Here is a 25,764-nt window from a genome sequence, read left to right as displayed (position 1 = left end):
ATGATTGGATGACCAGTGAACAATTTTATAAACAAGTGCTTCAAACTTAGATAGATTTCCAAGTAAAATAAAAGGCTGTCCTTTAACTACACATAGTTAATTTGATTTTAATGGGGTGGAAAGGTAGAGCACAAATAAGTATAATTGATTTAATATTCAAACTGAATACTTAACCAGTTATAAGAAGACATTAAGAAAACAATGTTTGTAGAAAATCTGTGATAGGTTAACACGATAATGCAATATAAATCAAAGCAGAATACTATAACCTACTTCTACTATCAATTTGCAGAAGCTTAAAGATTGAGCTGAATAATATAACCAGAAGAAGAAGAATCAATGGCACAATACACATGAAAATACTTTGGGGAAAGCCTTAGCTAAAAACCCCACTCTATTGTATTATCATACATGGTGGAAATACATAGGAATTATACAAGGCCTTAGATCTCACAGCTAGCCAACTCTCAGTACAATCCTCACAGATACTCACAGGCAATCTTGGCTTCTCTCCAGCCTTCCTCTCTGTCCTCCAAGCTCCTATTTCCTTGCGCTATTCCTTGTGGATGATTTGCCTCTTACCAAGTGGAAAACAATCCTTCAAAACTACGCAATCCTCAAGGATGAATCCTTGACTGCATGCATGAGTTTTCTCCATGAGAAAACACATACAACTGATAGTACACTGTCCTTGAACATTTATCTCAACTGGGTCTTTCTCAGAATAGACATGCATGAGTTTCTGATGAGGGAACCTTTAGTTAACTAGAGTAGCACTAGTTGAGTACATTAATGCATCAATTGACTGTTAACTCACTATTAGATCCTCAAATAGTTTGGAACTAATTTAACTAGACTTAACTTAGTAAAATGAGTTAACTAATTACAACTCAAATATAACTCAATCTTATCTCCTTAATTTAAGGGGTAACCCTTGCATGACTTCAGAAAGACTTCTAACTTGAATTTCTCCAACTAATCAATTTAAAATTAATTAATTAATTATTTCCAAGTAGCTGTTAAGACTAAATTCGATTTTAATTCACAATTTAATTCAACGAAAAATTAAATTGGAATATTCTTGTTGCCATATTTCAGCACTCCCTCTCAACAAGAAAGGGATTATCTACCACCCCAATCTTGTCTCTATGGAACTTGAATTTACACTTTGACATTTCCTTTGTCAAAATGTAAGCATCTTGCTCCTCTGTCGAAATATACTGCAGCAACATAATACTCCTCACTACACAGTCTCTGAGATGATGATACCGGATGTCGATGTGCTTGGACCTATCATGAAATACTGGATTCTCAGAGAGTTTGATACAACTTTGATTATCACAATAGATCGCAGTTGGATCCATCCTCTGATCAAACAAACCAACTAGGATTTTCCGCATCCAGATGGCCTCACATGCTTCCTGACTTGCAGCCATGTATTCTGCCTCTGCCGAGATGAGTGCAACCAACCTCTGTTTCCTACTGTACCAAGAAACTTCCGCTGAACCAAGGTTGAAAATCCCTCCTGATGTGCTCTTTCGATCTGATGGACTCCCTTCCCAATCTGCATCAGCGAAGCCTTGTAGCTTCACTCCCTCTGTCTGTCTGTACCATAATCCATACTGAGATGTGCCTCTGAGGTATCTCAATACATGCTTTTCCGCCTTCCAAAACATCTTGGTAGGCTGAACCATCGCTTGACTCAGCTGGTTCACCGCATAGCACAAATATGGTCGTGTGTTCACTAAGTACATCAGTGAACCCACAAGCTGCCTATACATAGTAGCCTCTACCACTTCTCTTGAAGTAGCAACCTCCTTCCTCCAGTTACCTACTAGAGGAGTCTACATGGGCTTGCACTTCTCCATGTGGAATCTCCTGAGTATCTCGTTGGAATACTTACCCTGAGACACAAACAAATCCCCATCCTTCTACCACACTTCCATGCCAAGGAAGTAATGCATGAGACCCATGTCTTTCATCTTGAATTCTCTTGCAAGGTCTTCTTTGCAAGACACAATCAACTGATCATCACCAGTCAATATGAGATCATCAACATAAAGTACGATGATCAACAACTTACCTTTCACCATGATGTGGTACAGGTTCACATCCGCTTCACTCTTTGTGAAGCCCAACTCGGTGAAGTAGTTGTCTATCCTGGTGTACCAAGCACGAGGTGCTTGCTTCAACCCTTACAACGCTCTCTTGAGTCTGCACACATGTGACTCATGATCGAAGGTCTCAAAACCTTTTGGCTGCTCTATGTACACCTCTTCCTCAATCTAGCCATTAAGGAATACAATATTCACATCCATCTGATGGATCTTCCAACCCATTTGTGCTGATAGTGCCAACATAGATCTGATAGATGAGTACCTTGCGACAGGAACAAAAGTCTCATCATAGTCAATCCCCTCGACCTGTGAAAAGCCTCGGGCAACAAATCTTGCCTTATGCTTCTCCACACTACCACAACAGCTTGCTTTACCTTGTAAAGCGAACGAGAACTCACAACTGACTTGTTCTCTGGTCTTGGAACCACGTCCCAAATACTGTTATGAACTATGGAGTCATACTCCTCCACCATAGCATCAACCCAAATCGGCTGCTGCACTTCTTCCTCAAAGGAAGATGGCTCGGTCTCAACACATTCCCTAGTAAGGGCCATGTATCCAGTGTACCTCTCAGGTGACCTCCTCTGTCTGCGTTGAGAAGATGGTGCTCCCACATTCTCTCTCGCATCCTCCAACAATTTGTCAGCTTCTCTTGTACGCTTCTGTCCATCTTTGGAAGATTCTGCTTGAGTGGATGTCTCCACTCCTGGAACCTCTGCATGTGGCTGCTCTGAATCTTCCTCTGATGTCTTCATCCCAAGTATGCGATGCAGGCTTCTATTATGCAAATAGACCATTGTGTTGCATGCCTCATCCCACAAGTGAAGTGGTAGGCCTTGGTCATGCAGCATTTCCTGTTCTGCCATACAATAGTTATGTTCTTCCTCTCGACCACCCCATTATGCGGTGGGTTATGAGGTGCCGTCAACTCTCGTTTAATTCCTTCCATTGCATAGAAGTCCTTAAGCTCTTGAGGGACATATTCTCCACCGTTGTCGCTTCTCAAGGCCTTGATATTCTTCCCTGACTCTTTCTCGACCAAAGCTTTGAACTCACAAAACTTTGTGAAAGTTTGGTCCTTATTCTGCATGAAATAAATCCAGCATTTATGAGAATAGTCATCAATGAAAATCACATAATACCTTTGCTTCACTGTGGATGCCGTCGAGAATGGTCCACACAAATCAGTATGAACTCGCTCTAAGATAGCCTCTGCTCGACTGTCTCGATCATGAAAGGAAGACTTGGTGTACTTTCTCAAGGTACAACCTTTGCATGTGTCAACTTGCTCAAGTTTACCTTTGGGAAGTCCTGCACAATCATCTACCTCTATTTTATAGAGATTCTTCACCCGAATCCCTATCCTCTTGGTCTGACCCATGGCTATGTGTCTTAGGAACACCTTTCCTTTACTGAAGACAACATCGTAGCATTTTTCCTCTAACATTGCGACCGATACCAAGTTCTTCTTCAATCCAGGCACATACATCACATCTGTTAAGGTGAGAGGAGCTCCATGCTCCCCCTGAAAAGCAATCGCGCCCATGCCTGAAACACTATACCTTCTGTCGTCACCCATCTCTATGTGCATCTTGAGGTCTTTCTCGTCCAAGGCACTGAATAAATGTTTATCACCGGTCATGTGGAATGAGGCTCCACTTTCAAGATACCAGACACAACCCATCATCGATGACACCATGCATGCGATGAGGGTAAAGTCCATTTGAAACTGAGAGGCTAATGCCTCACCTTCTGATCCTTCTGAGGATCCCTTCTTGGAATTATTCGATTAGAAATTAGTTGCATAATGTCCCACCTTGTGACAATTAAAGCATCTTACTTTAGATATGTCACCCTTCTTCCCTCCATGAGAAGAATTAGATTTGAAATGGGAAGCCTTCCCCTTCCTTTTCCTTGCCTTACTTGCTAAGGCCACATTTTCTTTATCATCATCCTTAGATGAAAACCATCTCGTGTGCTCCTCTTGATCTCCTCCTGCATAAGATCCAACCACAGTCGTTCCCAATCTGACAGTTTCTCCCTTCCATTCACAAAGTCCTGGTAGCTATTCCAACTCTTTGGAAGGCCTAGGAGAGCGAGGCTCACCATATCATCATCGGCAATAGTTATTCCCACACCGCCAAGCACATCTCTATAGGTGGTGAGCTTGTTTAGATATGTGGAAATAGTATCGCCCTTCTCCATCTTGATTCTTCGAAGCTTATCCTTGAGCGCCAATTTCCTCTGGTCGCTACTGTTCTGGTAGAGGTCCTTCAATGTCTTCCACATTGAAAATGGAGTATCCTTCCCATGGAGACTCGAGAAAATATGGTCTCGAACTCCCTCAAGGATGATCCGTCTCACCTTCGCCACACACTTCTTCCACTCAGCCAACTCTTGTACATTAGTTGAAGCTGGCTTTGGGATTTCTTGATCAATGAATTCCTTCAAGCCATTGTCTTTTAATACAACCTCCTTTCTATCTTTCCATGCTATGTAATTCGAGCTACCTTCCAAGGCATACTCGAGTCTCAAGCCATAGAATTCCATTGGCCAATGTTGAAGTATGATATGAATTCGATTTGCACCTGCAACCCCGAACTTCAAACTTCAAATTCTCTTCTTAGTATACTTTTGACAGCTCTGATACCATGTAGAAAATATGTGATAGGTTAACCCGATAATGCAATATAAATCAAAGCAGAATACTATAACCTACTTCTGCTATCAATTTGTGGAAGCTTAAATATCGAGCTGAAAAATATAACCAGAAGAAGAAGAATCAAGGGCACAATACACATGAAAATACTTTGGGGAAAGCCTCAACTAAAAACCCCACTCTATTGTATTATCATACATGGTGGAAATACATAGGAATTATACAAAGCCTTAGCTCTCACAACTAGCCAGCTCTCAGTACAATCCTCACAGATGCTCACAGGCAATCTTGGCTTCTCTCCAGCCTTCCTCTCTGCCCTCCAAGCTCCTATTTCCTTGCGCTGTTCCTTGTGGATGATTTGCCTCTTACCAAGTGGAAAACAATCCTTCAAAACTGCACAATCCTCAAGGATGAATCCTTGACTGCATGCATGAGTTTTCTCCATGAGAAAACACATACAACTGATAGTACACTGTCCTTGAACATTTATCTCAACTGGGCCTTTCTCAGAATAGACATGCATGAGTTTCTGATGAGGGAATCTTTAGTTAATTGGAGTAGAACTAGTTGAGTGAATTAATGCATCAAGTCACTGTTAACTCACTATTAGTTCCTCAAACAGTTTGGAACTAATTTAATTGGACTTAACTCAGTAAACTAAGTTAACTAATTACAACTCAAATATAACTCAATCTTATCTCCTTAATTCAAGGGATAACTCTTGCATGACTTCAGAAAGACTTCTAACTTGAATTTATCCAACTAATTAATTTAAAATAAATAAATTAATTATTTCCAGGTAGCTATTAAGACTAAATTCGATTTTAATTCATAATTTAATTCAAGGACAAATTAAATTGGAATATTCTTGTTGCCATATTTCAACAATGTTTACTTAATTAATAAAATATAATTAAACTGTTACAGAGATCTGATGTAATTTATTTATAAAGAGGAACTTACAATAACAAACTGTTCTGTAAATTATTCTCTTATTTAAATCACAACTTCACAGAGGATCCAAAATGAGACTAAAACTCAGTTAAATTTTGAATTAGAGAAAAATACTTAATATATATGAAGAAAACATAATGAATAGACAAGATGAAAAACAACTCACTGAGAAACAGACCATATGAGGTAAATTCAGAATCTTTTATTATTCCAAAAAAAATGCTCCAACTTAGTACAAATCTGCTTGATAGCTTGTTCAAGGGTTCAACCCATAATCACTTAAAGGAGGAGTTATTTATACAAAATTTTCAAAATATCTACAATTTGTTTTGGAATAGAATACCAAAATAGTACAAAATTACAAAAATAGATCAATATAATAGGAACCGAGAAACTACTGAAGAGGTGGCTCTTTCCTTTGGGAATCTGTTGATGATCTGGCCTGAAAATACTGATGAGATGTCATGCTGTTAGAATGAGAAATTACTAAATTGTTTCACACAATTGGTCCCCTCTTTCTTCACTTGGGATTTGCACATTCACCATCTTTCTAAATGTTTCATCCACCTCTGTGTACCTCTCAAAATTGGGCTTGGTGAGAAATAAATATTTAATTTCATGGATGATGGTTAAATCAAATTCCAAGGCTTCCAAAAAATCCTTCCCTATTATCTATTCATTGAGTCTTGCACATTTGGTTCTGTCCACTGCAATAGCATACAATTCCTTGCAATAATCCTATAATTTGATCAATTTATTATTCAGTCCTAACAATCCTGGTAATCCTTTTTGATTTAAGACATTAAACTTTGAATGGAATCTTTTGACAGAAATATCCAGGGTTTGACATTTAGTTTCTAATTGATTGATCAAATTCCTCTTTTGTAATGCCTTCTTAATTTTTAAGATGGTAGCTGTTCTGTCAGAAATGTTTATTTCTTCTAGTTCTTCTCTTATTTTTGAATTTAATACTTTTATCATATCTATGGCTTCTGTTGTCTTGGTCTTCAAGGCTGCTTTCTATTCTTCTATCACTGCTCTGCATCAAGTGATGAGTTCTTGCTCCTAAAAAATAATCTGTATGGATGGCCATACATATATCATGGATTGGCTGATTTGTGTCCAAATATTTTCGTTGGCATGGGCCAAAGTATCTGCCATTAGGGACTCACTCTCCAATTTCTGAATCTTAAGTTCCAATTTGTGGGACTTCTGCATCTCCTGCACATACAAGCGTCATTCTTGATTTTCTGCAACTCTAGATTTTGGAATTTCTGCAGTAATTTCTCATTTTCCTGTTTTTGTATGGCCAATTCCAGTGATAATATGGCTGGATCAGCTACTGTTGATGTAGCCTCAATGGCTGTTGACGATGAAATATGCTCTGTGCCTGCAATTGCTATTGGGACTAATGTTATTGGAACCATGGCAAGCTGTGCTACTTCCTTCTCTTTTCAATCCGCTCTTCCATTTTCTTCAAATATATATTCTGCTTAATGATAAGCTTGAGAATATCCTCCTTTTTCTATTCATTCTTTGCTGTATCCTTTGTTAGAGGATCCTCTATTGAAGGCAACTTCAAATGTTTCTTCATTGCAACAATGTATGCATCTTTCATTTTGAGGAGTAGCTTTGCATCTTTTACATCTTTGGGATCATATCCCATTTTAATTACAAAATCCTCCAATGATTTTATTCTGTTGTCTTTGGATAAAGAAGAAATATTTTCTAATTTAAGCTGAGACTGAACATTAGATAGGGCATTCCTAAGTTTATAAAGATACATAGCTGTAGTTTTCATAGTAGAAAACAACATCTCACTAGTCTATCTGTGCATATCCATATGGTCAATTGGATGAATTTGACTAGTATCAAATGAAAACATAATGTTTTTATAATCTGTTGGTGATTTAGGAAATGGAATCTAGGCTTGTAAGAATGCCATTTACATTCTGCCTTTCTCACTGTCATAAGCAGAAAGAAGCCTATGGTGGGAAGTTGAAGTTTGTTTCTAGAATTGGTTGTACACATTGGACTTTAAAGTCTTGTTTTTCTGTTTGATCTCAAGGAACCTTGAAAATATATTCTAATCATCTGAAGAACTAGTTCTTGTGGACTGAATAATTTCTAGAGGCTCTGTAGAAGGTGAAGTTGTAGGAGGAGTGTTTGAAACACTGGTTGTGGGAGGAGTGGTTGAAGCACTAACTCCTGCTAATGTAGACACTTCTGGATCTCCAAGATCAATTATCACTAGTTGAGATTCTTCTGTTGGTGTGACCAGGCCAACCTTTGGCTTCTTTTGTTGAAAAATGAATCCTTTCATAATATCTTCAGTAGATGAAGTCTCCTCTCTTAGCCTTTTCTGTTGCTTGCTCTGAGCAACTAGAGTTTATTCAGTGGGGGTAGATACAACCTGTTCATCTGCCTCTTGAAGAGTCCCATCAACCCATTGTTCTTGATTCATGAATTTTTCTATTTCTGGACTTGGAGTATGATTATAAGGAGTCATCTTGAAATTAACTCTCAAAGTAGAAATAATGCCAAAAGGATCATAGGACCAGGTGAAGCTGGGCTAGAAATTCATCTTCCTTAACAATGTATCTGCCTCAACACTAGCTGATCTAGTGTTGCAAATAAATGATCCAATTTGTGCTTTAATCTTGAATTGAGACTTCCTTTTGCCTGACACAAAGTGTATGTGATCCATGTTGATCATATCCCTAATATATTCCAGAGAAAAGATTATCATAGGAACATATTTGGGCAACTTATATGGTGCAAGCTCACAACCATATACTCTTATCTCAATATAGTTCTGGTAAAATACTAGTTACCAGTTTTGGTCTGCTCACTTAAGTGTAAAATCCTTTTAATTTGATCTCCAATCATTGGCTCTATCTAACTATTGAGGAGCTATGCCACTGGATGTATGAATGTGTCTACAAATTCTAAAAATGAAGAAGTGGTAGAAGTTGTCCTAACTATTTCTATCCAGTGAATCACTGATTGATTCACTCCTTGTTCATCCTGCTTGCTGAGTTTGATAGGAAAAATATCACCCCGATGAAAAAGAAACATGTGTACAATTACAGAATTGAAACTGAACACTCCTTGTACAATAAAGTTCATGAATTGTTCATGTATATTATTAGCTAAGAATTGGCTGTAATTATACATGAATGCTGGTTGCTGATATTTGTTAAAAATGGAAAGGAAACCAAGGATAGTCTCATCAATAGACTGGTCATATAGATACCCTAATAAGTAGGAAATTAGAGAAATGCAGTATGGAGGCTTTAGGAAACATGGAAGATGAGTAGGGTGGATTTCTTTTGGTCAATTTTGCATCCTCAGGTAAAAAGATTTCAAAAATTTAGGCTCTCTGTGGAAAGGTTAACTTATGGTATAGATCCATAAGTGCTGCTGGTGAAAAATGATTAAGAGAGTCAAATTGGGGGATTAGGAGAATCTAGTTTATGGTTTCAGCAGAGATGGTTATCAGAATGTCTCCATTTTGAGCCATGATTGCTCTTTTTACAGGGTCATATTTGGCTTGACACCAAGTAATGAGGTGAGGGAACTCATGTGTTTTTGGGAAACTAAAGAAAGGTAATAGGGATTCCCAAAATATGATTGGGTCTTTGTTGGCTTGAGGGGGCCTGATCCAGGTTCAATGTTATTTAGCCAAACAAATCCCTACACTACTAGCCCTTTCGGCATTAGCCCGCGGAGCGTGGACCGAAGTCTCACCCGAAGCAATATGGGGGGATGCTGGAACCAAGTTTTCGCACCCTTGAGATGGTTGTGATGTTATTTTATCTCTTCTATCCCTGCCTTCGTGCATGTGATCTAGCTATAGGGATTGTAAGACAAACCCTTATTTCCGGCCTTCAATACCTTCGCAAAAGTATATGATTAGCCTTCGCATAGCTCTAGCCTGTGGCTCAGGTGCTTTCGCGTTGCTATAGCAGCGTGCCATGCAGATTCCTCAATTATCCTAAGTGATTTTCTTATCTTGTAAAATACTTAAATTTATCACCGTGTAAGCAGATATTCATGATTGCGTTCAATTATTCAATATAATTGCATTCATTCGCGCATCATATAAGCACAATAAAGGAAATTCATACAGAAAATACCCAAACCCATCAGCAAAACAAATACACAGAAATTGCAGAATAACTCCTTTTATTAATATCTTTCAAGTATTACAGACTTTGCTCACCCTGTGCACATAGCTGCAGGGGTCTGCGCACTCAGTTGTAGACTTCTACCCTAGTCCTCTGCACACTCAGTTGCAGAGCCTCTACCTATGCTACAACCCAAGACTTAGACATCTTGCTCTAAAGCTATGACTCTCTTCCTCGTGCTATGCTATTAACTACTTAGAGCTTAGCTCTTTTTATACAATCCCATGGTTCGTGGACCATGGGTAGATCTCTTACAGCCGACTTTACTTTACAAAAATAAGGGCAGACTACCCTTTGTGACATATAATATCTTTGCGCTCTGTGACTAAAAAATGTAGAGTCTTTACAATAATATTACAAAACTTGACTTAAACATGGGCTTTTAGCCCCAAAACTGCCCTTGGGAGATCCTGCTCCCAACAGGCCCCCAACACAAACATCATGACTCACCTTCGAGTCACTCGGCAAGCGCGGAGATTTTTATGCGAAGCTCGTCCAGCTCAACCCTGATGACTGCAACTTCGCCTATGCACTGAGCTGCTGCCTACTTCGCATCTTCAACTGTCTTCTCAGTTAATTCCCCTGCGCTGTCAGCCTGAAGCTGTTGTTGCGTTGCTTGCAGAGTCGCAAACTTGCCTTTAATGTTTCCTATCACTACATAAGCTTCCTCCAGCCAGGGCTTTACTCATGCCTTCAACACTGCTTCCTTATGCAGCGCTGCATCCACCTGTTCCTTCCGCTTCTTGGATAACCTCTGTGTCAGCACGATGGTTTGTGCTATTCCCTTAACTTCATCATAGCGCTGTTGGAGTTCGCACACTTCCGACTCGAGCCTATGGATGTTAGTGTCCTCCTGCAAGCCCGTCAGGACCTCAAATGACTGTTCAAACAACTGGGTGCAGTGTGCTACTACACTCTCCACTGCCGTGACTGCTTCTGTGACAGTGGGCACCCACTATTCCTTTACCTTTGGTGGCGTTGAAGGTTGAGCCCTCAACTAAAGCTTGGTAATCTGCAAGTTTAGCTCCAACTGAACCCATGCCATTTCTGTACGGGTGTCGCGCACACCTATGGCCAATTTACGGATGCGGACCTTGACTGGCTCCTCCTTTGGAATGGCCAATTCCGGGACCATTCTGCAGGCCTCCTTCATGACCTATATAATCTTCTTTCTCTGGTTGGTCGCCTCGGCCCAACGACGATGGCAACATCCATTTGTAAGGCCATTTGCTCATTGTTTATTCTCTACTTGCTGATCACTTGGAGGGCACGGTGCTCGCGAGCCCTTAGCTCTGCAATTCCACCATCCTGCAAGGAGCGGAGTGCTTCGCACGGGAGCACTGCCAGGTTCAATCCCACTCCCTTCAAGGCACTGACGATGGGCCTGTCAGCCTCATTTTCTGTTGTGAGTGCTCCATCTGATATAACTAGTGCATTGGAAGCCTTCATGCACAACATATTGGCAACATATGATGTGCCGATAGCCAAGTTGGTAGACGTCGTACCAACTTGCAACACTCGGGCCTGCAACTCCTGCAATCTAGTTTGGATGACCCCTAGGATGATCTATTGCTGCAGGGCCTCCATAGTGAAATCTTTGACTATGTCACCGATGTAGTATAAGTCTCCCTCCGTTAGTGTGATGGGGTCCAGCGAGGTCTTGGTTGCCTTGGACTTCTTTTTGGACCCTCCCTTTTTTGGCTCTCTCGGGCGCTTAATACGATCGGACGTCTCTTGAGGGTCCACGTCATGCTGCTCTGTGTCCTCTTCTTCAGTTGTCGGTGAAGGCAACTGCATGCCTTTGTAAGAGCCCCACTCTATGCCTTCTATTTGTTTTCTTGCCTCCTTTCCTGTCTGCTCTGCCTTGGCCTTCTCAGCGGCCTCCTTCTTCCTCTTCTCGACCAGTTGCGCCATCTTTGGCTTGGCCTCATCCCTATTCTTTTGTGTGGTGGACTTGCTTCCACCCATCACCAAGTCCATGGAGGTGCGCCACTCCGCCGGCCATTTATCCAATATTGCATCGATGGCATCATCTGTGGCCAGGTACGACAAATCGTACCACTTCTGTGCAGGGTCCTTACATGCCCTGATTGAGATCCGATGGAAATCAGCTTTGAACTCGACATAGCTCTACAGGTTAGCATATACCGTGGGCGACAATTGCGGCTTCGATTGATAGCCATCATGATATTCATTTCCATCAGGATCCAAAAGATTTTTCTGTCCCGAACACGGTCCGCATCCTTGGTTTCCCAGAGCGAAGCGTACTTCGCTGCTTCAAGAAGGTCTGATGCGACCGAGGGGAATTGGCTCTCTTGTGGTAGCTGCCATGCTACCAGCACAATCGATAGTAAGAGCCACGAGTAGTGGAACGTCTTTCTTTGCTCCTGCACCTCGCGACAGTTTTCCAGGAACTCGTCGCGAAGGTAGTCTGACCAGTTAAATTGGACTCCTTCCGTGCAATGCTATGTGAGCGCGACGACAGGCACCGACACCTCATTGGTGTGGCACTTTTGCATCACCTTCCCTACAAGGATCTGCGTTGCCAGCTTCAAAATGGGGTCGCTGTTGCTGGAGATTGTGTACCCGCGTGACTTCTTCACCAACTTGAATTTCTCTTTCATCGATTCTGCGAGCGCCATCTTGCCACCCTTGCCACCAAATATCATAGCTGGATTTTTGCCTGTATACGGTAGGCATGTGATGCAGTGAATCAACATATCAGTGATAGGTATCGACTCCTCCAGCCACAAACACCCATCATGCACCAAGCACAAGCGATTTCGAAAGCGATTTCATCCGGTAGCAATGGGGTTTGCAGGGGAGTCTTACTTTCATCAATTTCCTTTGGGACCTTGGACTTAGGCTTGCGTGGAGGGACATACTCCAACAACCGTGTAATAGGGTTCGCACCCTGGGCTTCAACCTCCTCGACTTCCACTCCCACATCCTCATCGTTCATGGTGATGTCTTCAATGTCCTCCTCTTCTACCTCTATGTTTATAGCCTTGCCTTTCTCTTGGGTAGTGGGATTTGTTGGGTTTCATCTTGGTGATGCGCCACTGGGATGGCAGGCTACTTTCCATTCTTATCTTTCATGGTCTCCTTGGTTGGGGTTGGCTTCGGTCTCGACGTTCTCAGAGATTTAGGGACCTCCACCACTACTTCGGGTACTTATAGGGCCGCTTCTTCGGCCTGTTTCTCCATCTCTTGTGCCGACTCTTCTACCACTTGTTATGTATTGATAACTTCTGAGGGTGATGACATAACACTCTCTATCATTACTCACGATGTCTCAGGCAAGTTCACAAATGCAGGAGTCTATTTGAGAGCTTCAAAAAACTCTGGGTCCATAGGTGTCCGAGAGCTCAACAACTAAATACTAAAAATGCCAAGTGTTTCTTGCTGGACAACCACTTTTAATTTATAGGGAAATTTGAATTCAAATCCGACTATTCCCCCCGAAATCGGTTCATAAATGCAAGATTGGCGGTATATTTTCAAGGATTTAGGCCATAAATTTCATCTTAAATGCCGGCTGCCCTCTCCATTTGGACTCACTTCTACCGTATTTTCATGAACAGTGACTTTAGCAGTCACTTTCCAGTCGACCTGTGCGATTTCCCCTTGAGTAGCGCATCTCCCTCCGCATTGTCGCAGACCTAGTGACACGTCCCTACTTTGCACCATCCTCTAATCGTTCAACTCCAGGCAGTGTAGTTTATAGTCCTGTGCCTCCTTTTAGCTGCGTGGAGTGCTCAGACTATGATACTTTCATTTAGTCACATGGCTGGACCGCCGGTGTATGGCTTCAAGCGACTGCCATTCACCTTTCCTAGGAAGGGTTCTCCATTTAACTTGACCAGCTGTACCGCTCCTCTGTCGATAATATCCTTAATAACATAAGGCCCTAACCAGTGCATCCTGAATTTTTCGAGAAATTTATCAAACTTACTATCATACAACAAAACTAGAACATTTACCTTAAATGTGTGCAGCTTGATGTGTCGATCATGCCACACCTTTTCACGTTGCTTTTGGACTTGCTGGTGAAACCCATCCAAAAATATTTCTTCTTCAATCTCATCCAACTATGCGAGCCTCTCTTCCAGGGCTCCACGATCCATCATACCTATGAGCACTACTATGTGCAGACTAGGCACGATGTATTCCATAGGCATTACGGCTTCCACACCATAGACAAGCCTAAAAGGGGTTTGTCCCGTCAACTTCTTGCATGTCATTCGATAAGCCCACAATACTGCAAGTATGCGTAGGTCCCAATCACTTTGCTGAGCACTGCAAACCTTGTTCAGCGCATTTTCAAGCACTTTGTTGAACGCCTCCACTGCCCCGTTAGCTTGTGGGTGATAAGGTGTTCTCTTCTAGTGATATACTTGAAATTTCTCTGTTAGTGTGCTGATCGTCTCATTCAGGAAGTGCATACCACGATCACTCATCAAGATCCTTGGGCATCCAACTCATGTCAGTGCATGCTCAAATAGGAACTTCACGGCCATCGCACTCGTGCAACCCTTCACCGGCTGTGCTTCTGCCCAACGAGTCAAATACTTCGTCACAGTGATAATGTACCTTGCTCATGTCTTCCGTTGTGGCTGGATGGGTCCTACAAAATCTATTGCCCACTTTTCGAAGGGTTGCAATGTCACTTGTGGATTCAAAGGCATTTCATCCTTGCACGATGGCCTACCTGTTCTTTAACATACATCACACGCCTTGCAATATGATTTTGAATCTTGATGAAGGGTTGGCCACCACAAACCAACGCGTAGAATCTTCTGTGTGGTTTCTCTCCCTGCATAATGTCTTCCCGCGGCACCCCCATGAGCACCCATGAGGATGCTGCTTCGTTCAAACTCAGGTACATATCGTCACAATATCTCATCAGTCCCCATCTTGTATAGATGCCCAGTGATGACAGAGAAATCTGCCGCGCGCAACACTAATTCCTTCTATTGCTGGATAGAGTATCCTTTCGGTGTAGTTCCTATTATTAGGAAGTATATTATATCCTTAAAATGACCATCCGCGACAGGCACTACAAATAGTTGTGTGTCAGGCAATCCTTCTTCCAAGTTAGTGGGTTCCTCTCCTGTTTCGATGCACGACAGATGGTTTGGTCCCACGTTCAATCGTCCAAGCTTCACAACAACTTCAAAATCGTACTCTTGGAACAATAAGATCCATCTGTATATTCTCCCCCCCAACACAGGCTTATTGACCAGGTAATTTAGCATGGAGTGATATGTATACATCTTAAAATGGCCTCCTAGCAAGTAGTGCTTGTTGAACCCTGAAACTACATCTCTTCTACACACTTTTCTAGACTTTTTCCCCTCACCAGTGCCTCACAAGCTATCAAAGATCATTACATATTGATTCTGAGAGTGCATTTAAGTGGTTTTCTAACTATGTTTTTGTGTTTGCTATTTGACTTAGATTTTGCTCATCAGCTGCGGAATGCAGCCACTTTCCGCAGCTGACTTGAGATTCCACAGTTGTTTTTGTTGATCTCTAGGTTGCAGGTGTCAACAAGCAAAACAAGGCACGTGGGCAGGTCAGAAATGATCTGGACATGGACTAGGTCCTATTGGTTTAGCCAGATTCATAGAGGAAATCCATGGTCAAACGTGGTCAAACGAGGAGTCCTACGGCAAACAGGTCTCTGTTTCAGCACGTAAAAGGGTCCGAGACCGTTCCTAGATCCGTGGATTCATTTTGACAGCTGTAGACTGCCTCCACGACGCAAATCCAACAACCACCTTTTGGTAGATTGAATGATAATGGAAACCAACACGCTAGGCTCACGGATGCTGTCTTTTTACGTGTCCTCAACTGAAGGTGTTTCATAGGAAAACCGTTATGTAATTTCCTTTATAAATAACGCATGCAGCTAGTTAGTTTTTTGTTGATGTAATCTTGTTGTTAAGTTTATGTACTGTGCCGTGACACTGGTCCTGCTGTGATAACGAGAGGATCCTTCCTTTGTTTTGCAATATAATAAGACTCTATTTTATATGACTGTGTGAGCATAATCTCGGATTGACAACGTGTTAACCAAGGCCGTGCAGAGGGGCCCTGCTGGATAAGGTTTCGTTCTTTTATTTCTGTAAAGTTTTCATATGCTGTTGTTTTATTTCCATTGTAGATATTTCGTAGTTTGTTCACTTGTGTATACTTCACATTTCAGTTATGGTGTTAATGTTTCATTCCTATACATGATTTTCCAAGCGTTGTATATTTCTGCTAACACTGATCAGTGTGTTTCAGGTTAGGATAGGCCCGGGCATTTTCATACAATTTTTGCAGTAAATAGTGACATGAGATTGTCTTCTCTGCTGACTTTGTTTTCTTAGCTTTCAAATTCAGTAATGCTTTGATTTCAGTCTTATTCATTTGCTGTTGATAGTTAGTTTAGATATCAAATCCTTCATGTCATTTAACGTTATCTCTAGAGCCATGGCTTAACCCCAAAAATCTACTTGGCGAGCTATCAGATTATGAGTGAGGTGATTTGATTCTTCATGTTATTGACGTTATCTCCAAAGCCATGGCTTAACCCAGAAAAGCTACTTGGCGAGCTATTGGACTATAAGTGAAGAGACTTGATTTTATTTTCATTTGCAAGTAGATAATTTAGATATCAATTCCTCATGTTATTGACGTTATCTCCAGAGCCATGGCTTAACCCCGAAAAGCTACTTGGCGAGCTATCAGACTATAAATGAAGTGAATTGGTTTTCCTTTTATTAGTTTGCAGTTTTTGATTTGTTTGAATGCAATAGCTTAACTTTTATTTCTGTATTTAGATGAGCAGTAGAGATAGATATTTCATGATCAGTAGTTCATCACTTGTTTGATTCAAATAGCTGCACATTTACATTCTTGTTCAAATATTAATTTCATCATTAGCATGTTTTGAGATCCTCTAAAGTGTTAAGTTTTGGAAGTCATCATAAAGGACATAATTGCCTTAAAATCTATACTCATACTTGCCTTCTAAAGTATTCTTAAAACTTAGGAATAGGATTTCCATTCGCATTAGGAGACAAACCAAGATAAAACCCCCAAAAACAAGATAAAATTGAAAACAATAAAAAGTAAGAAAGAGGTTGTCTTGCACATATAGTGCGCCACACTTCATCAGTTTACGATTCCCGGATTGATAATTAATGTAGCAATTTAGAATATACTAAATTGACTAAACATTTTGGCGCCGTTGCCGGGGAAGTATAACTAGGTAGCCGATCTCTTACAAAAAATAAAAAAAAAGAAGAAGGGAAAATTGATAACTTCTTGAAGTATGCTCTCCTCTTGCACCTAGTGTGATCTGGAGTATCAGAAAAAAGAGTTCAATAATTTCTTGATTATGCTATCTTCTTGCACCTAGTGTGACCTGGAAGATCAGAAAGAGAATTATTAGCCCGAATTAAAAATAAAAATAAAAATAAAAAATGACATGCATAGAGCAAGAGATTCTAGGGGAAGGTTTATAGCTAGGGCCAAAAGTTTGATTTTCACAACTCCAGCTACTTCAAGGCATAGACAAGATACACCTCCATCATATCCGACTCATACTCCCAGCCTTAGGATTCCTGGAATTCAAGGGGCAACAGCTGAATTAGGAGATTCTCCCACACTATCTACTAAAACTGATCTAGGAGAAGAACCTTTCTTCACTTCTACAGGGGAACATATTGTAATCAAAGAAGTAGAATCACCTAAAGAAGAGGAGGGAGAAACTCTTCCTCGTTCACCATTAATAGAAGAACTAGAAGACTCTGAGGAAACTATCATGATAGAGGAAGTAGTAGATGGATTTGGAGGAGGGGGTAGAGGTAGAGGAAGAGGAAATAATGGAGGAGGTAGAGGTAACAATGGGGGAAATAGGGATGGAGATAACTCATTTGGATTCCCTATAGCCGATGAGGAAACTCATACAACAATGAAAAACATTTCACCATTTGTCCTAAACTTTTATGGGTTGCAAAGTGAGGATCCTGAAACATTTCTATTTGAGTTTGAAGTCTTGTGACGAACCTATGACTATATGGAAGACTCTCAAAAACTCAAACTGTTTCCTTCAAAATTGAAAGGAGCTGCTTTGAAATGGTTCATGGGATTAGTCACGCAATCTATTAGGACTTGGAATGATATGAAACAAACATTTTTGGATAAATACCTGGATTATTGTATGTCCACCAATCATAAGGATGAGGTATTCAAGATGATGCAAAGAGAAGATGAAAACTTGGAGGATTTACTTGAAAGATTTCAATACAACTTAAAGAGAGCAAAAATGAGTAATTAGATGAGGAAACCTTGAAAGCCCTTCTATTGAAAGCCATTATAGATGAATGGATAGATATCTTAAACATGATGGGGAAGGGAGACATTTCTCAACTTCCACTTCGTGACATAGCAGAACTATGTGTCCATATCTCAAGGGGAAAATCTAAAACTGGGAAAGGGTCGAGAGATCCTTCTCTTATTAGAGCAAACAGATCTGCAACTGGATCAGTAAGTAGGGTAGAGATTGGAAATATGCTTGATGAGTTCAAAACTGATATTCTTGGGAGCCTTAGTGAACAACTAGACACCCTTAAAATACAAAACAAGCAGAAAGCAGAAGCTGATGCCTTGGCCATCTTTTGTCCAAAATGTAAAAAGAAACATGCTCTAAGGGAATGTCCCTTAGATGCAAAAGTTGTAGAAACATGTATGATTTGCTTAAGTCATGAGACCAAGGATTGTCCTTCAATCCCTGGGCTCAAAGCTGTCTTTCAGGAAGATCCAAATTCAGTAGAGTCCCTTTGTTTTGTTTCAAGAAGACCATGGCAAGAGCAACAAAATCAGGGATTTAACAATCCTATGAATTTTTAGCTCCCGCCAAATTGGAATTTTGGCAACAACCTTGGTCCCAATCTCAAAATCCATACGGGATGCAAAATCCTTATGGGAGATTTGCTCAATTTTATCAATATCCTCCATCTTTTCCAAATCAACAAAATCCACCAATTCCAAATCAAAACCCACAACTTTCATTGCCATTCCCACAACAACAACCTTGTCAACAAAATCCAAATTCTCAACTCTTGCTTCCATTTCAACAAAAGACAAATCAACTATCAACCCAACCATTGCCAAATCCAAACAACAAAAATCCTCAGAATGCTTACATGGTAGAAGGACAACAATTTCATACCTATATGATTGTTCCTCTTAATGATGTTCAACTCAGATCTGGTAGAGTTTTAGAAAAACCTTCTATAGATGTTCAAGAGCAAGGTACCTCTGAGGAGGATTCTCTTAAAGTCAATAAGGGTTCTGAGGAAGCATCTCTTCAAAACCCAATCATTAAAAAAGAAAAAGAAAAAGAGTCAACCCCCACAACTCCTATAGTTGAGGAACCTACATCTTCATCCACGCCTCCTTTCCCTGAAAGATTAAAAATTGACAAAGGGGTGGAAAAACAAATCTTGTTGTCTGACTATGATTTTCTAGATGAATTAAAGAATGTATGTATGATTCCCTTGCTACAAGCCATTAGAGAGATTCCTATTCTAGCAAAAACAATAAAGGAGTTGAGTCTTAAAAGACCAGGAAGGAAACCAAGAGATACAAGAAGAATCCACCTCGTAGGAAAAATTGCAGATATCATGATGGGAAAAATTACCATGTAGAAGTATGTAGATCCAGGTAGTCCAATTGTCAAGATACATATAAATGGGATAGAAATTCCAAACACTTTGATTGACTTAGTGGCTGCTATCAACATTATGAGTAGACAGACTATGGAACAGCTTAAACTTCCTAATCTTCTTTTTACACCCACCTTACTACAACTTGCAGATATATCAATAATCAAACCAGATGGTGTACTAGAAGATATTTCAGTCTCCTTAGATTCTTGGGAATATCCAGTAGATTTCATGATTTTGACTCCCAAGAGTAATTTAGGAGGACATCCACTCATCTTAGGAAGACCTTGGCTAGCCACAACTGATGCTTTCATTAGTTGTAGATCTGGATATGTGTACATTTCTGATGGTAGTTCAACAAAGATATTCAATTTGTATCCTCCAGCAAAGGCAATTATAGAAGTAGGAGACAATGAATGGGTCGACGATGAAGATACTATACAACCTGTCTTTACTGTCTTTGAAATTAGTGAAGATAGTCAAATTTTGAACACATTAGAAAATTTTGAAACATCTTCAGAACATGACCACACACAATTTCAGTTAGATTCTGATATTGAATATTTATCATCAATACAAATGTCTCTTTACTCTATGGAAGAGTTTGGTAGCTCTACCATTGAAATTTTTCCAGGTAAAACACTGAATATCAACAAAAACTTGGAAAAGTCACAACAGGAAGAGCTAACCAAAATCTTGCAAAAAACATTCTACTGCATTTGCATGGGAGTATACTGATATGAAAGGTATTGACCCTAAGACTTGCATCCATCATATCTATATCGAGGAAAACAGTAGACCAATCAGACAACCTCAGAGAAGGATGAATCCAAATCTTAGGGAGATAGTGAAAGAAGAGCTCCAAAAACTACTCAATGTAAATTTCATTTACCCAATTTCAGATAGCCGATGGGTTTCTCCTTTGGTTATAGTACCATAAAAGAATGGTAAATGGAGGGTATGCATTGATTATAGGGAATTAAATAAAGCAACTTTGAAGGATCACTTTCCTTTGCGATTTATCGATCAAGTATTAGATACATTAGCAGGCAAAAAGTACTTTGGTTTTAGTGGTTATAATCAAATTCAGGTAGCACCTGAAGATCAGGATAAGACCACATTTACCTATCCATGGGGAACTTTTGCTTATTGAGTGCTTCCTTTTGGATTATGTAATGCACTCGCAACATTCCAAAGAGTGGTACTAGGAATTTTCTAATCTAATCCATGATTATGTAGAGGTATATATGGATGATTTTACAATTTATGGTAATTCATTTGAAGAGGCATTAGAAAATTTGGAAAAAGTCCTTATAAGATGTAAAGAAACAAACCTTTCACTAAGCCATGAAAAATTCTTTATGATGTTTACTGAAGGTATTGTTTTAGGACATCATATTTTGGGGGATGGGATTAAAGTTGATAGATCAAAAGTTGAAGTCATCTCCAAGTTACCTATTCCAAGTTGTCAAAAAGATGTTAGAAGTTTTATGGGATTTACTGGATATTATAGAAGATTTATAGAAAACTTCACCAAAAGAGCATCTCCACTCTTCAAACTGCTTACAAAAGACTGTGAATTCAAATGGGGTCCTGATTGCCAATCAGCATTTGAAACTTTGAAAACAAGAATATCTGAAGCGCCTATCTTGAGAGGACCAAATTGGAAACTCCCTTTCCATATTTCTAAGATGCTTTAGATACAAATCTAGGGGCTGTATTGGAACAGAAAGACTTATTTCCTTATGCCATTTACTATACCAGTAAAAATTTAACTCCTACTGAGTTGAACCATACTGTGACTGAAAAAGAGTTCTTAGCTATTGTTCATCCAATCAATAAGTTTAGACATTATATAACAAGCGATGAAACTTTTATTCATACTGATCATTCTGCAATTAGATATCTAATGAACAAACCCATTACAAATGGCAGAGTTACAAGGTGGCTCCTACTTTTACAGGAATTCAATATTACTGTGTTAGATAGACCAGGCAAACAAAACACAGTAGCTGATTTCTTGTCTAGGATTCAGAATACTAAAGAAGATTCTCCTGTAGAGGACAAGTTTCCTGGTGAATATTTATTTGCAGTAACTACTAAGACTCCTTGGTATGCAGATATAGATAATTATTTGGTTACAGGGAAACTACCTCCACATTTATTTCCTGGTGAAAGAAGAAAGATTATTCAGGAGAGTTCAAAATATTCATGGATTTCTAATGAATTGTTTAAAACAGGGCCAGATCTTGTGATGAGAAGATGTGTTAGAGAAGATGAGATGCCTGATATTCTCAAAGCATGTCATGATGAACCATGCAGCAGACACTTTGCTGACAAAAGGACAACCTATAAAATCATCTCTTTAGGATATTATTGGCCATCCCTCTTCAAAGATGCAAAACAATATGTCAGAAGATGTGATTGCTGCCAAAGAGTAGGGAAACCTACCCTCGCAAATGAAATGCCATTACAACCACAGGTACTCATCGAACCCTTTGAAAAATGGGCTTGAGATTTCATTGGACCTATTAACCCACCATCTAAACAAAGTGTAGAAATTTTCAATAATTAATCACTTATTCACAGAGATTATCCCGATTATACACTATTGCGGAATACATGCACAATACATAATCTCATCTACGTTGATCATCAATTTAGCAGCATCAAAAACAATGAAACATCAATCGCATGCACACATTAACACAGTATGTAACCCAGGGAAAGCATACAACTAAAAACCCCACACTATTTGTATATTATAATGATTGAGAACATGTAAAAATACATAGTACAATACTCCTCACAAGTACTCAGTACTATCTCCACCTGTTACACACAAAACTAGCTCAGATCCGAACAAGTCACAGGTTCAAATCTCCACTGCTGCTTTGCCTGCCTCCACTGCACAATCCAAAGTGAAAATCACGTGAGCACAGGCTACAATTACCTTGGTATGACCCACACTGCGCAGTCCTCATTGGCATAACTCAATCCCATTGATTGTGCAAGATCTCATGCACAACTATAGTCACAACTGATAGCAATCTCAACCTCTAACACCTGTCTCCACTGAACTGTCCATGCACTGAGTTAACTGATGTATTCTTCAGTTGCATTATGAGTTAATAATTAGTGAATTAATTAATATTTAATTCACACAACTCATTACTAGAGTATTCTTTAGTTATACTGGATACAACTAGTTTAACCAAGTCAAATTGAACACAACAACATCAACTCCACAATCAACTCCACCAAACTCAACCACATGAGTTCTAACTGAAGTCCTGCATGAAATAGCTCAACTGACCCACAAGAAAAGCGTATTTCCTTCTGACAGCTGCATGTGCCACATCTGTAGCTCAAACTGAAGTGCTCCAAGAGGATAATATAATGTTTATAGTCCAAATATTATTATGAGACAATAATATTCGACTGTTCTATTTTTAGCCTGGCAGTCTAAAAATAGAAACCTGCCCATATGTCTAAAAATAGAAGTCCATGTATTTTTACCAACATGACCAATCATCCACAAATAGCATACTGCAACTCATAGACCATGATCCATATGTCTAAAAATAGACATAGTCTAAAAATAGACTTTGTGCCAAAAATAGCCTGCGGGCCCACTTAGTGAAGGCGACTTCTTTCCACTAAGCTCCATCATCTTGTTGCATTCTCAACACTCCCTCTCAACAAGATATGGATTATCAGCAACCCCTATCCTGCCTTGGTGGTATTTGAATTTTCTCCTGGTGAGCGCCTTCGTCAAGATATCAGCATCCTGATCCTCCGTTGGAATGTATGAAAGTAACATGACTCTCCGCTGCACACAATCTCTGATATGATGGTACCTGATGTCAATATGATTAGCTCTATCATGAAATACTGGATTAGCCAAGAGTTTAATGCAACTCTGGTTATCACAGTAAATCACAGTAGGATCCAAGTAAGAACTGAACAAACCGACCAGGATCTTCCTCATCCATATAGCCTCGCATGCAGCCAAACTTGCTGCCATATACTCGGCCTCTGCTGAACTGAGTGCCACGGATCTCTGCTTCCTGTTGTACCAAGAAACTGCTGTCGACCCAATACTGAAGACCCCTCCTGATGTGCTCTTTCTGTCTGTTGGGCTCCATGCCCAATCTGCATCCGTGAAGCCACATAGCTTCACCTCATCCTCCTATCTGTACCACAATCCATATCCCGATGTGCCTCTCAAATAACGCAATACATGCTTGCCTGCCTTACAGAAGAGCTTGGTTGGTTTAACCATAGCTTGTGAAAGCTGGTTAACAGCATAGCATATATCGAGTCATGTATTGACCAGATACATAAGCGACCCCACCAACTGTCGATAAACAGTGGCATCCACTTCTTCTGCTGAAGTGGCATCCTCCTTCCTCCAACCTCCAGGAAGAGGAGTATCAACAGGCTTGTAGCCATGCATGTTGAACTTCTCCAGTATCTCTCGAGCATACGTACCCTGAGAAACAAGTAGTCCATCACTGCGCTACCAAATTTCCAATCCCAGGAAATAATGAAGGAGGCCCAAGTCCTTCATCTCAAACTCCTTAGCAAGATCATCCTTGCATGAAAGTATCAACAACTCATCACCCGTTAAAATCAAATCATCTACATAAAGTACAATGATAAGCAACTTACCCTCCACCACAATCTGGTATAGGTTAGGATCCGCCTCACTCTTGGAGAATCCAAGTATGGTGAAATAACTGTCTATTCGTGTGTACCAGGCACATGGTGCTTGTTTCAACCCATACAACGCTCTCTTGAGCCTGCACACATGCACCTCGCTGCTGAAGATCCCAAAACCTTTGGGCTGCTCTATGTACACCTCCTCCTCAATGACTCCGTTGAGGAACATAGTCTTCACATCCATTTGATGAATGTGCCATCCCATCCATCCGATGAATGTGCCATCCCATCTACACTGAGAGAGCAAGAATCATTCGTATGGAAGAATACCTTGCAACAGGTGCAAAGGTCTCCTCATAATCGATCCCCTCTATCTGTGAAAAGCCTCGGGCAACAAATCTTGCCTTGTACTTCTCCACACTCCCGTCAGCTGCCTGCTTAACTTTGTAGATCCATCTCGAACCCACCACTGGTTTCCCTTCCGGTCTTGGGACAATCTCCCATGCACTATTTCTGACAATCGAATCATACTCTTCCACCATGGCATCTACCCATGCGAGATCCTCCACAGCTTCCTCGAAAGAGGATGGCTCAATCACAACACATTTGCTCATAAGATCCATGTATCCAGTGTACCGATCAGGTGACTATCTCTGTCTACGTTGAGCTGTAGGTGGTCCTACGACCTTCTCTACATCTTGAGCTAGTCGCTCAGCTTCTGTCAAGCGCTTTCGCCCTCTGATGGTTGGCGCTGCATGAGTGGCCTCTTCCACTCCATGAACTTCGTCCTGTGGCTGATCCACGTCCTGAAGCTCATCTTTAGGAACTAATAGCTCCTCATCTGCATGCAAGTGTGGATCCCTCTCAAGCGAACACTTCATGGCTTTCTCCTCCTAAAATTTTATCCCGTCGCACAACAGTCTTGCCACTGTCTGGAAAATACACACGATAGTTGTGGGGCGTATCAGTGTACCCCACAAATATCCCAACCTCTGCGGTCGGCTCCAACTTCTTCCTGGCATCCTTTGTCACATGCATGTAAACGTTAGCATCAAAAATCCTCAAATGAGAAAGATCAGGCTTATTACCAGAATAAGCCTCCTTGGGTGTACTCATGCCAAGTATCCTGTGAGGACAACGGTTCTGCACATATACTGCTATATTGCATGCTTCCGCCCACAAGTGAAGGGGTAGGCCCTGATCATGCAACATTGCCCATGCATCACCCACGATCGTTCTGTTCTTCCACTCAACAACCCCGTTCTGCTGTGGGTTATGGGGAGCTATGAGCTCTCTTCGAATCCCTTCTGCGCTGCAGAAATCCTTGAACTCGCCAGAGATGTATTCACTACCATTGTCGCTCCTAAGAGCCTTCACCTTCTTCCCCGACTCCTTCTCGACCAATGCTTTGAACTCACAAAACTTTGAGTATGTCTCGCTCTTCTTCTGCATGAAGA

The sequence above is a fragment of the Pinus tabuliformis genome, chromosome Q (assembly GCF_031772625.1).
Source record: "Pinus tabuliformis cultivar Carrire ecotype Pingquan chromosome Q, CPIR1, whole genome shotgun sequence".
Lineage (NCBI taxonomy): Eukaryota > Viridiplantae > Streptophyta > Pinopsida > Pinales > Pinaceae > Pinus > Pinus tabuliformis.
This window is presented reverse-complemented; position numbering follows the sequence as displayed.